Source organism: Ochotona princeps, chromosome 33 (genome assembly GCF_030435755.1).
Source record: "Ochotona princeps isolate mOchPri1 chromosome 33, mOchPri1.hap1, whole genome shotgun sequence".
Taxonomy (NCBI): Eukaryota; Metazoa; Chordata; class Mammalia; order Lagomorpha; family Ochotonidae; genus Ochotona; species Ochotona princeps.
The window spans coordinates 5956365-5969621 of NC_080864.1; the positions used below are offsets into that span (position 1 = coordinate 5956365).

Genomic DNA, 13257 nt, shown 5'->3' on the forward strand with positions numbered 1-13257 from the left:
AAGCTGTGGAAGACTGACACAGCGTGCAGGGTGGCGGGAGGGCGTCAGAGACCCCAGACCCTGGAGACAGGGGGTCAGCGCTGGCTCAGGAGAAGGTTCGGGTGGGCAGTGGCCGCTGGACACGGGTGTCTGGAGTTGGCCACGCCTCCCTCCTGCCTCCATCCCTCAGTTGTGAAGCCCCAGAATGGGTGGATGTTCAAGGCAGGCTTCCCGGAGGTGGTGACTTCGGAGCCTTGGGAATAGCAGTAGTTGTCCCTTCCAAAGCCAGCTCCCTGCTAATAGAGGAAGTACAGCTCAGGCACCTGGGTCTCCTGGCACCCACCAGCCAAGAGGGAGACTGGGTCGCATACCACGTTCCTGGCTTTGCCCCGGTTTGATTCTAGATGTTGCACCAGCAAGCAGTGAACCAGTGAAGGGGAGATTTCTCTTTCTGCCTTGTAAATAGAAATGCCAATAAGGAGTGTGGGATGTAGCACAGGGGAGAAGCTGCCGCTTGTAACACCAGCATCCCCTTTTACAGCTGCTCTGTTTTGGACCCAGCTTCCTACAAATACACCTGAGAATCCAGCAGAAAGATGACCCCGGGACTTGGGGCTTTGCAATTCTGGGTTCCTTGGCTCTGGACCGTCTCTGGTCATCTGGGGACTAAACCAGCAGATTAAAGATTCTCTCTCTCCCATTCTGCCTTTGAAATAAAATAGACTCGGGGGCTAGCACAATAGTCTAGTGGCTGAAGTCCTCGTCTTGCATGCGCCGCAGGATCCCATATGGACGCCGGTTCTAATCCCAACGACCTCACTTCCCATCCAGCTCCCTGCATGTGGCCTGGAAAAGCAGTCAAGGACGGCCCAAAGCCTTGGGGACCCTGCACCTGCATGGGAAACTCAGAAGAGGCTCCAAGCTCCTGGCTTTGGACTGACTCAGCTCCAGCCATTGCAGTTGCTGGGGGAGTTATCTTTCTGTCTCTCCTCCTCTCTGTATATTTGACTTTCCAATAAAAATAAAATAAATCTTAGAAAAAAAAAAAAGTAAACCCACGTGGGCAACCAGGTGAGATTGCCGGGGCACAGGGCAGGAGGAGACGGAGGCTCAGACCTGAGGAGAGAGAGGGAGCCGCCCCCCTCACACACACACACACACACACACCCCTGCGTGGGGACTGAGAGAACAGGCGGTTCCAATGCCAGGGGTGGGCGTGGCTTCCTCAGCTCCCTGCCAGCACCCCGCCGGAGCCACCATGGCCAGATCTGCAGACAAACTGCCATGCTCTGTCAGGGCAGAAGGAACCTGGCAGGGGCTGGTGTCTGGCAGAGCAGTATGGCTCCACTGGTCAGGGAAGGGGCGCTGTGGGGGCGGCAGGTGTTAAGCCGTGCAATGAATGGCCAGCATCTCATAACGGACCAGCAGCAGTACTCTGCTCTGCTTATGGTCCAGCCTCCTACCAATATGCCCTGGAGGCAAGGGATAGCCCAAATGCTTAGGCCCCTTGCCACCCACGTGGGAGCCACCTGTGGCTTCAGGCTTTGGCCTGGCCCCGCCCTGACTGATTCAGGATTGAAGCAAGGGCCTGAGCAATAGCGTAACGGTTAAGGTCCTCACCTTGAATGTGCCCCGGGATCTGATATGGGCGCCGCTTCTAATCCCGGCAGCCCTGCTTCCCATCCAGCTCCCTGCTTGTGGCCTGGGAAAGCAGTCGAGGACGGCCCAAGGCTTTGGGACCCTGCACCCGTGTGGGAGACCCAGAGAGAAGTTCCTGGCTCCTGGCTTCGGATCGGCACAGCACCGGCCATTGCGCTCACTTGGGGAGTGAATCATTGAACGGAAGATCTTTCTCACTGTCTCTCCTCCTCTCTTTATATCTGACTTTGCAATAAAATAAATAAATCTTTTTTTAAAAAAGGATTGAAATAAGAACCCAAGCAAGGAAAAAACCCTTGGCAGGCGGTGATGCTGCCTGCCGGCTCCCCAACCTTTGGAATTAAAAAGGTCCTGGCACAACGTAGCAAAACTCTCTCTCTCTCGGTCTCTCTCTCTCTCTCACACACACACACATACACACACACACACATACGCACCCCTCCTCTCCCCTACCTCCTGCCCCATGGCTCTCCGGCGTGCAGCACACATGGCTGATGGTTCTGGAAACCAAGCCAAGGTTCAACTCTCCAAGAACAAACCAGAATCAGCCCACCGCAATCCAGCAAGCCTTGAGTCCATGTGGGCACAGTCCTCGGCTTACGGGTTTTTATTTTGTCTTCCCAACAGCCAGCAAGTGGACGGGACCCCTAAGTTCACCAGAGGATGAATGCATGGGTACCGTGTTGCCCAATGCACTGGCACGATTTAGTCTCAAAGAGAAGACTCTGTAGGGAGTGGGCAGAGGATGTGGTGCTGTGGCTCAGCTGGTTAAGCTGCTTCCTGCAGCACCAACATCTCCCATGGGCACTGGTTCAAGTCCCCGCTGCTCCACTTCCAATCTAGCTCCCTGCTGATGCTCTTAGGGTAAGCACTGGAGGTTGACTCAGATGCTCGAGGCTGCTGCACCTTTCTTGGGAGACCCGGATGGAGCTCCCAGCTCCTGACTTTGGCTTGGTCATTGCGTTGTGCTGTTCTGCGAGGGGCTGACCGAGCGTCTATGGCAAGGGGACATGACCGTGCTAACCAGAGGCACCCGAGGGGACTGCTGTCCCCACACTACATGGCCCGAGAAAAGGGCAGGGCCTGCGTGACTCTCCTCGGTCCATCTCTCACAGCCCGCAGCCCCAGTCCATGACCCACCCTGTCCTGCTCCGCCCGCCCCTCCCCGCCTGCCCACGCGCCCACCTCGCCCCTCACTGTATGTCTCTCCCAGCTGGAGAACCACAGCCCAAAATGGGTGCCTGGTATACAGCAGGCGCTTCATAGATGCTCTCTGTGGATATTCAGCGAGATAGAAGAAGGACTGGTTTTACGTTGGCAGGGAGTAGGGTTACTGGCTGCTTGTGGTTCTACAAATCTGTGTATTTCCATACGTGTCTCCGTGTGTGTCTCTCTCTCCACGTATGTTTGCGTGTGTCTGCATATGTGTCCGAGTCTATGCGCCTGTCTTGCCAGGGCCCCCTGAACATGCACGCATGCTGCCTCAACTTACCTCACTGGATCCCGGGCTGGCTGCTCTCTGCTAACTGCACTAGAGTCCGGGCCGCCAGCCTCACCACGGTGTCTTTCTGGGACAGGAACTTGGTTCCCGTTTCCCCTCCTCCTTCCGTCTGGCTCCTGGCCAGCTCCCCGGGGCAGCTGGCACCCAGCACATGCCAGGTGGACCGGCTAACCAGTTTGCATTGATGATGCCTGCTGCTGCCAACCCCGGGCATCGTGCCTACCTGAGGTTCCCAGGAGGCTGGGCTGGGGGAGAAGAGGATGTGGGACTGCAGGGTCCTGCAGTTCATTTTATAGAGGGGGTGGGGTTCCCGGGGCGTTGCCCAGGCTCACACAGCTTTGGAGTAGGGTGGGGAAACAGCCTTGAAAGTCAAGTCCACCCGTGGCGCACCCTGCTTGGGGGTAAAGGGACTCTGTCTTCAAGTGTCCAGGGCTGGGGCTGGGACATGGACAAGCAAGCCAGGATGGGGAGGTGAGCCTGTAGCAGGTGGCATGGCAAGGACCGGTACTGTGGCATTGCGGGTAAAGTCACCACCTGCAGTGCCAGACGCCATACCCCTCTGCTCAACTGGAGAGAGCTGGGTGTGTTCTTATTTGCTTGCTCGTGAAACAAGGGAGAAAACATCAACTTTGGACCCAGCACGGTAGCCTAGTGGTTAAATCCTCACCTTGCAACTACTGGGATTCCATATGGACACCGGTTCATGTTCTGGCTGCCCTGCTTCCCATCCAGCTCCCTGCTTGTGGCCTGGGAAAGCAGTGGAGGACGGCCCAAAGCCTTGGGACCCTGCACCTGTGTGGGAGACCCAGAAGAGGCTCCTGGCTCCTGGCTTCGGATCGGCTCAGCTCTGGCCATTGCGGCCACTTGGGGAGTGAACCAGCGAACAAATCTTTCTCCCTGTGTCTCCTCCTCTCTGATTTTATATATTCTATAAAATCAACATTGAAAGCTACCAAGGAGCTAGCACTTTGGCTATGGGTTAAGCCTCCGTGTGCAACACTCCCATCCCATCTGAGAGCACAGAGTTCAAATCCCGAATGCTCTACTTCTGATCCAGCTTCCTGCTCATGCAACTGAGGAGGCAGTAGATGACGGTCCAAGTGCTGGGGTTCCTGCACCCACAGGGGAGCCCCGGACGGAGCTCCTGGCTCTTGGCTCAGTCTCACCAGCCTGGCTCAACCCTGGCCATTTTGCAGCCGTTTGAGGTGGAAAGCAGTGGAGGAAAGAGCCCTATTTCTGTCACTTTGCCTTTTAAATAAGCAAATCACTTTATTCTGAAGTTCCAAAGCTTACTGCACCTGTTCTGTCGTGTCAGCAGGGAGGCAGAGCCTCACTTTTGTCTTAAACAAAAATGTTTATCTCACGCATTTCCCTACGACTTTCTCAAAATCTATTTATTTTAAAGATTTGCTTATTTGTGGGACCCAGCATGGTAGCCTAGTGGCTAAAGTCCTCAGCTTGCATGCACCAGGTACCCACATGGATGCCAGTTTTTGTCCCGGCAGCCCCCCTTCCCAGCCAGCTCCCTGCTTGTGGCCTGGGAAAGCAGTGGAGGACGGCCCAAAGCCTTGGGACACTGCACCCGCATGGGAGAGCTGGAGGAGGCTCCTGGCTCCTGGCTCCGGATTGGCTCATGCTCTGGCCATTGTGGCCACCTGGGAAGTGAATCAGAAGGTGGAAGATCTTCCTCTCTGTCTCTTTTCCTCTCTCCATATTTGCTTTTCCAGTGAAGATATCGATTTATTTTATTTTTATTGGAAAGGTGGATATACCCCACCCTTACCCGTCTAATCCCAACAGTTTTTGATGGCGAGGGATGCCCCCCCATCCTTTTTTCTAGAATTTTCACAATCACCAGCAACTTTGCAGGAGAGTGAGGCTGGGCAGGTGCCCATGGGCTCGGGAGTGCCAGGGTCTACCAAGGGCCCAGGTTACCACTCACTACTGGCTTTGAATTTTTTTATTAAAAAAATTTTTTTTTCTTGATTTACAAGGTAGGGTGATGGACAGAGGGAAATATTCCATTGGGTCTACTCTTCCACACCCCAAATGTAAGCCGGGTACCTTGAGTTCCTTCTCTGTCACCCACGGGGGTAGCAGGGATGGCATGGACCACACAGCAGGGAGCTGGGTGAGAAGTGGAACAGCCGAGCCTCAGCCCAGGGTTTATATGGGATGCCAGCGTTGCAGGTGGCGGCTTTACCCACTACGTCACAACGCTGGCACGAAGAGCCTTGTTTGACAACTTGCTTCTCCTAGCAGATCTTGAATGTCAATACACAACCAAGTTCCTCCTCCTTATTTCCTTGTGAGAGGGGAAGTAACTTTTCATTGCTTTATTGCTTATTGTTGTTTTTTTTTTTTTTTTCAAATTGCAAAGTCAGATATACAGAGAGGAGGAGAGACAGAGAGGAAGATCTTCCATCTGCTGGTTCGCTCCCCAAGTGGCTGCAATGGCTGGAGCTGAGTCAATCTGAAGCCAGGAGCCAGGAGCTTCTTCTGGGTATCCCACACAGGTGCAGGGTCCCAAGGCTTTGGGCCGTCCTCCACTGCTTTCCCGGGTCACAAGCAGGGAGCTGGATGGGAAGTGGGGCCAGCGGGATTAGAACCGGTGCCCATATGGCGAAGATGCTAGCCTCTAGGCTACCATGCTGGGACCTTCTCACAGATGGCTCCCAGCCCTGGCCCAATCTGTACCTGGCTTCCAGGGGTTTTGAAATTGTCTTGAATTGGTGAGTGGGAGCGGTTTGGGGTTTTTTTCTTTCCCCCTCTGGGGTGAACACTGGTTAATTAGATGGGAAGAGAGATACTGGTTAGTTCCTGGTGCCCAGAACAGGGACAGGAAGCCGGGGTGACCTCTTCAAGGCTGAGGTCGCTGGGGCAGGAGCAGAGCAAGCCCTTAGGCCAGAGCACTGGGGATGGGGTGGTGTGACCCCAGACTTCAGGGAGCTGCAAGCAGGTCTATTACGGGGGAAGTGGCATGCCCTGATTTGTAATGCGACCGTGTGCAGGAGGAGGTGCAGAGATGTGGGGGTGTCTGGAAGCTGTGGGCCCCTGGGGCTGGTGAGGCCTGTAGGTCCCACGCTTGGACTAAGCCCAGCCGACCTGTGGGTTTGGCAGCTCGGGTTTGCGCACAAGGTGGTGTCCCTGAGTGTCCGACGGGGCACGTGGGAGTGCTACAGGTTCCAGCTGGTCCAGGAGGCAGTGGGCGGGCCAGTGAGTAACTGAGCTGGAGCTGAGCCATGCCTGGGGTCAGATCGGAGGCGCCCATTGGGGGAGGCAGGAAGAGGTTTAGACAGGAGTGCCTCCCAGGGCAGAGTAGAGCCCCGCTAGCGCAACCTCGCCGGAGGAGAGTCCCTGGGAGTCAGCTCAGACCTTGAACTGAGCTGAAGCACAGGAGGTAGGGCCAGGGTGTTGAAAGGAGAGGCAGGGAGGGGGCAGCTTCAGTTGAGAAGTTACGCTGGGCAGGGCAGGTGCTTAAGTGGTCTGCTTATTAAAAATGATCTTTCCCCAATTTTTTTTTTTTTTTTAGCAGAGGGGCCCTCCATATTTCCCTTACCAACTGTGCCCCCTTCCTCCCTGGTTCCTACATGTGCTGGTTGGGCGCTGCAGCCCAGTCTGGCATAGCCCACCTCAGCATTTGCCAATGGGTGCTGTAGCCTGGCCCGGCCTGGCCCACCCTCAATTCCATCTGGTGAGGGTTACAGTCTAACCCAGCCCACCATGCACCCAATACCGGCTGTAATGTGTGCTGGTATGTGCTGCGACCAAACCTGGCCTGACCCACACTGTTCTGGTGCTTGGATTCGCCGGCAGGTGATGTGAACTGGTTCAGCCTGGTCTGCCCCCCACCTATGCCAAATGTATGCCGGTGGGTATCTTTCTCTGGCCTGGTCTGGGCTGCTCTCAGCTCTCTACTCACCTGCAGGGACTGTGTCCTGCCAGAGGAGTTGCCCAGGCTCCTCCATCAGAACCTCTCCCAATGACAGATCTTGCGCATACTGGTGGGTCCATGGGCCAGCCCTACTTAGTCCACCTCCTGTCCTGGCAGGAACAGTGGCCTCTCCTGACTGGCCTTCAACCCATTCTGGTCCTTACTGTTGGATGTTTCAGTCCAGCCAAGGCTCGTCCATACCCAGACACAGCTCACCCATGGCTCAGTAGGGGCAGAGACCTAGCCTGGTCTGTGCTACATCTACCCTGGTCCTCCAGAGCACCAGATGGTGCTGGAGTCTAGCCCAGCTTGGTGTGTCCAGTCCCAGTCCACATTTGTGGACAAGGGAGACTGCAGCCATATCCAGACCAGAACACAGCCCTTACTCCAGCCCCCACATCACACCTTGTGAGTCGGGATGGGAGCAGACCAGACTGGGCAGGACTACAATACCTCTGGGCCTCATGTGAATCAGGTTAGGAAAGAGCCAGGCTGGGCTGACTGTTCCTACTGGTGCAAGCATAAATCAGAGTGGATGAGGGTTGGTTGGGCTTAGCCACAGCATCAGATGGCAGAGGCTGACACTATGGGCTAATTCTGTCAAGTTAAATCAGAACCACCTGGAGAATGCATAATCCAGGAGTGGGAGTGGCCTAGTAGGAAGAGAGTGGGTACCTCCCTCTTGGGTAACCACTCCCACTGGAAAGCATGAAAACCAGGACTGGGACAGCGGTGGCTGGACAGAATGGTACCCGCCAGCATGTGTGTGGGATGGATAGTGGGCCTGGTTGGGATCAATTAGGTCTCATTGTCCACTGAGAACTAAATGGGATGTGGGACAGACTGAACAAGTCTGCGGTACATACTGGTAAGCATGGGAACCAGAGCAGGGGGCGGGCCTGGTGGGGGTTATGGAGAGTCGCCTCGACTAGGCTGCAGCCCCCGCTGGTTTGCCTGAGGGTCGAGTGTGTGCTGGGCAGAATCAGGCTGGACTGCAACACTCACTGGTTCCTGTGGAAGACAGGACTGGAAACAGAACTGACCCAGCAATTGCAACCGCCAGCTTATTGGGGCGATGGACTGTGCCAGACCCTGTACTGGCAAGCACACACAAGAATCTGGTCTGTGGGGCCCCGCGCAATAGTGTAAGTGGTTAAAGTCCTTGCCTTGCACATGCCAGGACCCCATATGGACGCCGGTTCTAATCCCGGCTGCTCCACTTCCCATCCAGCTCCCTGCTTGTGGCCTGGGAAAGCAGTGGAGGACGGCCCAAAGCCTTGGGACCCTGCACCCGCGTGGGAGACCTGGAACAGCTCCTGGCTCCTGGCTTCGGATTGGCTCAGTTCTGGTCATTGCGTTCACTTGGGGAGTGAATCATGGGACGGAAGATCTTCCTCTCTGTCTCTCCTCCTCTCTGTATATCTGACTTTGCAATAAAAATAACTAAATCTTTTCAAAAGAGTTCTCTGGATAGGTGACAGAGACCCCAGGATGCAAACCATTACCTGCTGGCTCCTAGGGTCTACACTGGCTGGGAGCTGGCATTGGGAGTGGTACCAGGATTCGAACCCAGGACCTCCGATACACAGTGTGGGCGACTCAAGCAGCCTCTTAGGAGTAACACCAAACACTGCCTCTTAGCTCACCCTTGTCGGGGTTGAGAGGCCATTGGGTGAGCCAAAGCCAGGCACTGGTTTGATTGCACTCAAGACTTGCAAAGACAAATAAAGCTGCCTTACGCAGCTGTGTGCCAGTTCTGGTGTGGGTACAAGGCCTTCGGCCCTCCAGTGAAATGCCAAGGCCTGCAATGCCTTCTGAATCCTGGTTATTTAAAATGCAACATGAAAACATTTCCAGGGCCCAGTACGGGGCGGGAGGTGGAGGGGGTCCCAGCAGGCTAAGCTAACGCTTGTGACACCCACGTCCCTTAGCAAGTGTCCTGACTGTTCTGCCCACAATCCCAGCTTCCTGTGTGGGAAGGCGGCAGAAGGCAGCCCAGGTACTCGGGGGTCTGTCACCCTTGTGGGAGACCCAGATGGAGCTCCTGGCACCTGGCTTCAGACCAGCCCAGCTCTAGGGTGCAGGCATTTGGGGAGTGAATCAGTGGATGGAAGATCTCTCTCTCTCTCTCAACTCTCTGCTATTCTGCCTTTCAAATAAATCAAGACTCCTTGGAAGAAAACTGGTAAATGTTTTAAATGACTGCATCATACATTTGGTGGCGTTACCATGCTAGAGTTTATTTAACCAGGCAGCTCCTGCGATACTGGACTAGGCAAATACCAGCACCGTTGGTAACTATTTGCCTGTATTTCATCTTTCTCAGATGCGGAAATACTGCCTTAAGAAAGCCAAACACGGGCCCAGCGGCATGGCGTAGCGGCTCAAGTCCTCGCCTTGAAAGCCCCGGGATCCCATATGGGCACCGGTTCTAATCCCGGCAGCTCCACTTCCCATCCAGCTCCCTGCTTGTGGCCTGGGAAAGCAGTCGAGGACGGCCCAAAGCCTTGGGACCCTGCACCCGCGTGGGAGACCCGGAAGAGGTTCCTGGTTCCCGGCATCGGATTGGCGCGCACCGGCCCGTTGCAGCTCACTTGGGGAGTGAATCATTGGATGGAAGATCTTCCTCTCTGTCTCTTCTCCTCTCTGTGTATCCAGCTTTCCAATAATAATAAAAATCTTTAAAAAAAAAAAAAAAAGAAAGAAAGAAAGCCAAACACGTTGTGCTTCTTGGGATGCGCTGCCAAGCACTTTCTGCCGCCAGGCTGGGATTTCCACTGGGGTAGTGTTTTCCAAAAAGGCGTAGGGGCTGTGGCATCGTGCGGTAAGCTTCTGTCGGAGGTGCTGGCATCCCCTATAAGCTCCAATTCCTGTCCTGGCTGCTCCACTTTCCATCCAGCTCCGTGCTAAGGCACGTGGAAGATGGAGCAAATGCTTGAACCCCTGAACCCAGATGGGAGACCCAGATGTGGCGAGTGGCTCTTACCTTCAGCCTGGGCCAGCCGTGGTCATAGGAGCCATAAGTCTGCATTGTACACGCCATGAGCATTTTATTATAGACAAGAGAGGACTTCTTTTTCATTTAAACATTTGTTCATACGCTTTTGTTGAAAGCAAATGAAAGGCAGAGTTCCAGAGAAAAGAATCTTCTATCCACTGATTCACTCCCCAAATAGCTCCATGGCCGGAGCTAAGCCAATGAAGCCAAGAGCTTCTTCAGGGTCTCTCACGTAGGTGCAGGGTCCCCAAGGCTTTGAGACATCCTTGACTGCTTTCCCAGGCCGCAAGCAGGGAGCTGGATGGGAAGTAGAGCAACTGGGACACAAACTGGTGCTCCTGTGGGATGCTGGTGCTTGCAGGTGGAAGGCGACACGCCAGCCCTGCAATGACTTATGTCGCAAAGTCGCAGAGCCCACAGCCTCCCAGGTGGATGTGCCCGGGCACCTGCCTGGCTCTAAGTGGGTGTGTGGGTGTGTCTCTTAACTGCCAACCTTCCATTGACGTGCCTAGCAGAAGGAGCACCTGCCAGGACCTCAGGTCCCCAGGGGATGTCATTTATTGCCAGGCCAGTTGCCCCCATCTGCGTCAGTCCGTGCCCAGCTCCAGGTCCCCCAAGAGGGCGTGGCCAAGGGCGTGACCTGCCTCTCCCGGTCACGGAGTGGCTGTGCAGAGCTGACGCAGCTCACACAACTATGACAATGTTCAATTTCTTCTAAAGCAGAGGGAATAACACAGCAATAACGAGCCTGTCTGGGGGTCTTAGCCCACTTCCTGGCTCTGTGACTGACAATCTTATAGGACAGGGCAGGTGGATTTTTTTTTTTTTTTGTAAACTTAAACGTTTTTTTTTAATTTAATTTTTTTAATTGGAAGGGTAGATATACAGAGAGGAGGAGAGACAGAGAGGAAGAGCTTCTGCCAGATGGTTCAATCCCCAAGCGGCTGCAACAGCTGGAGCTGAGCCTATCCGAAGCTAGGAGCCAGGAGCCTCTTGCGGGTCTCTGTATATCTGGGTTTCCAATAAACATAAAATACATCTTTTAAAAAAATGAAAGTTGGTATTGTAAACCCCAAGCACAGATGGTTGAAATTCGCGCTGACCATGTAAGATGTTAATTCCGTGTTACTTGGGAGGACATAGCTCACAGCAGGTGTCAAGGCAAGTTGAGAGACAGAATAAGAAGAGAGAGACTAGGGGGAAACTTTGTGTTTTAGTCCCTGTCATGTTCTCAAGTTCCTTTTTAAAGATTAATTTATGTTTATTTGAAAGGCAGATAGAGAAGAAGAGACAGAAAGATCTTCCATCCACTGGTTCACTCCCAGGAGGCCACAGTGGCCAGAACTGAGTCAATCCGAAGCCAGGAGCCAAGAGCCTCCTCTGGGTCTCCCACGTGGGTGCAGGGTCCCAAGGCTTTGGGCCGTCCTCGACTGCTTTCCCAGGCCACAAGCAGGGAGCTGGATGGGAAGTGGAGCTGCCGGGCTTAGAACCGGTGCCCATATTTGATCCCAAGGCGTACAATGCAAAGCCATCAGCCATTAGGCTATCGTGCTGGGCCCACGGAGCTGGTCTTGTAGTAGGATTATGAATAGCAACAGAGTGCCTGCCCCAGGACAGGGTACTGACTAATAACGTTATCACCTCCACCTCCAACTGGACTGTCATCCCATCACTACCGTGACCATCATCATCACCACCAACTGTACTACCATTATCAGTTTTGTCGCTGTCACCATTCCCACGAACAGCATCACCCTCCCCACCCCCATGTTACCATGCTAGCCCCGTCGCCATCACTGCCCTCCGTGCCAGCTTCTTGCCAGCCACAGCCCTGGTGCTCTCGTCCACTGCTGCCTTCCAGTCCCACATCTTCCAGCCACTGGTTCACCTGGCATGGCCCCCCTTCGATGCCTGTAATACTTGGGTCTGGACCAGGTCTCCCATAGGGGGTGGCAGGGACCCAGGGACTTGGGCCATCCTCCACGGCTTTCCCAGGAACATCAACGGGGAGCTGGACAGGAGCTGGAGCAGCCTGGCTTTGAACCGGTGCTCATATGGGATGCCTACATTGTCGGGGGCGGTTTAACCAGCTGTGCTACAACATGGGTCCAGCTTCCTGCTAATGTACATCTTGGGAAACAGCAGCTAATGGTTCCAGAAGTTGGGTTCTGGGTTTGACATGGTAGCCTAGTGGCTAAAGTCCTTGCCTTGCACTTGCTGGGATCCCATATGGGTGCTGGTTGGTATCCTGGCTGCCCCACTTCCCTTCCAGCTCCCTGCTTGTGGCCTGGGAAAGCAGCCAAGGACAGCCCAAAGCCTTGGGACCCTGCACCCGCATGGGAGACCCAGAAGAAGCTCCTGGCTCCTGGCTTCGGATTGGTTCAGCTCTGGACGTTGCAGCTACTTGGGGAGTGAATCATTGGACGGAAGATCTTCCCCTCTGTCTCTCCTCCCCTCTTTAAATCTGACTTTCCAATTAAATAAATGTGAAGAAGAAGTAGGAGGAGGAAGAGAAGAAGAAATTGAGTCCCTGCTACCCATGCAAGAGACCCAGATGGAATTGTTGAGTCTCAACTTTGGCCTGGCCCAGCCCTAACTGTTGCAGGCATTGGGGGAGTAAAGCAGCAAGTGGAAGATCTCTCTCTCTCTCTCTCTCTCTCTCTTGCAGTCCCATTACAATACCACCCACCATGTGATGCAGCCCAGCAGGTCACCCTCCCCAGACTTGGCCAATGTTGGGTCCACACCCTTGAACCTGCAGAACTGGTGGGCCAAACAGACCTCTTTCCTTCGTAATGAAACCCGGCCTCGGGCATTCTGTGATAGTCACCGAAACCAGGCTGCTACACCTCTCAGCCGTAGACACAAGCCCTGTGTGAGCAGAGCTGCTCTGGGAGCGATGGTCCATCCCTTTCCAACCGAGCAGCTGCAGCAGCAGCCCCCCACCCCTACCCCATGCACGCAGGCACACACACACACACACACACCTGCTCTGCTGCACGGCATCCTTCATCATCTCCTCTCAGGTCACAGTGGCCTCCTGGGTCTACCTCTAGGGGATGCCTGCACTGGTTTCAGATTGACCAAGAGTTCCATCACTCTTTAAGGGTGTGGGTGGTGGGCGGTGCAGACGTGACTCAGCCCTGGGAATGTCTGTGACACAGGGCTGCTGTTCAGCAACTCCAC

The 13257-nt window shown here is 54.6% G+C and overlaps 1 protein-coding gene across 1 annotated transcript in view; it reads right to left on the bottom strand.

Moving 5' to 3' along the window:
• Positions 1 to 13257, bottom strand: part of ANGPTL4 (angiopoietin like 4) — a 97480-nt gene that overhangs the window by 72934 nt on the left and 11289 nt on the right. The gene's annotated exons all lie outside the window — the stretch shown is intronic.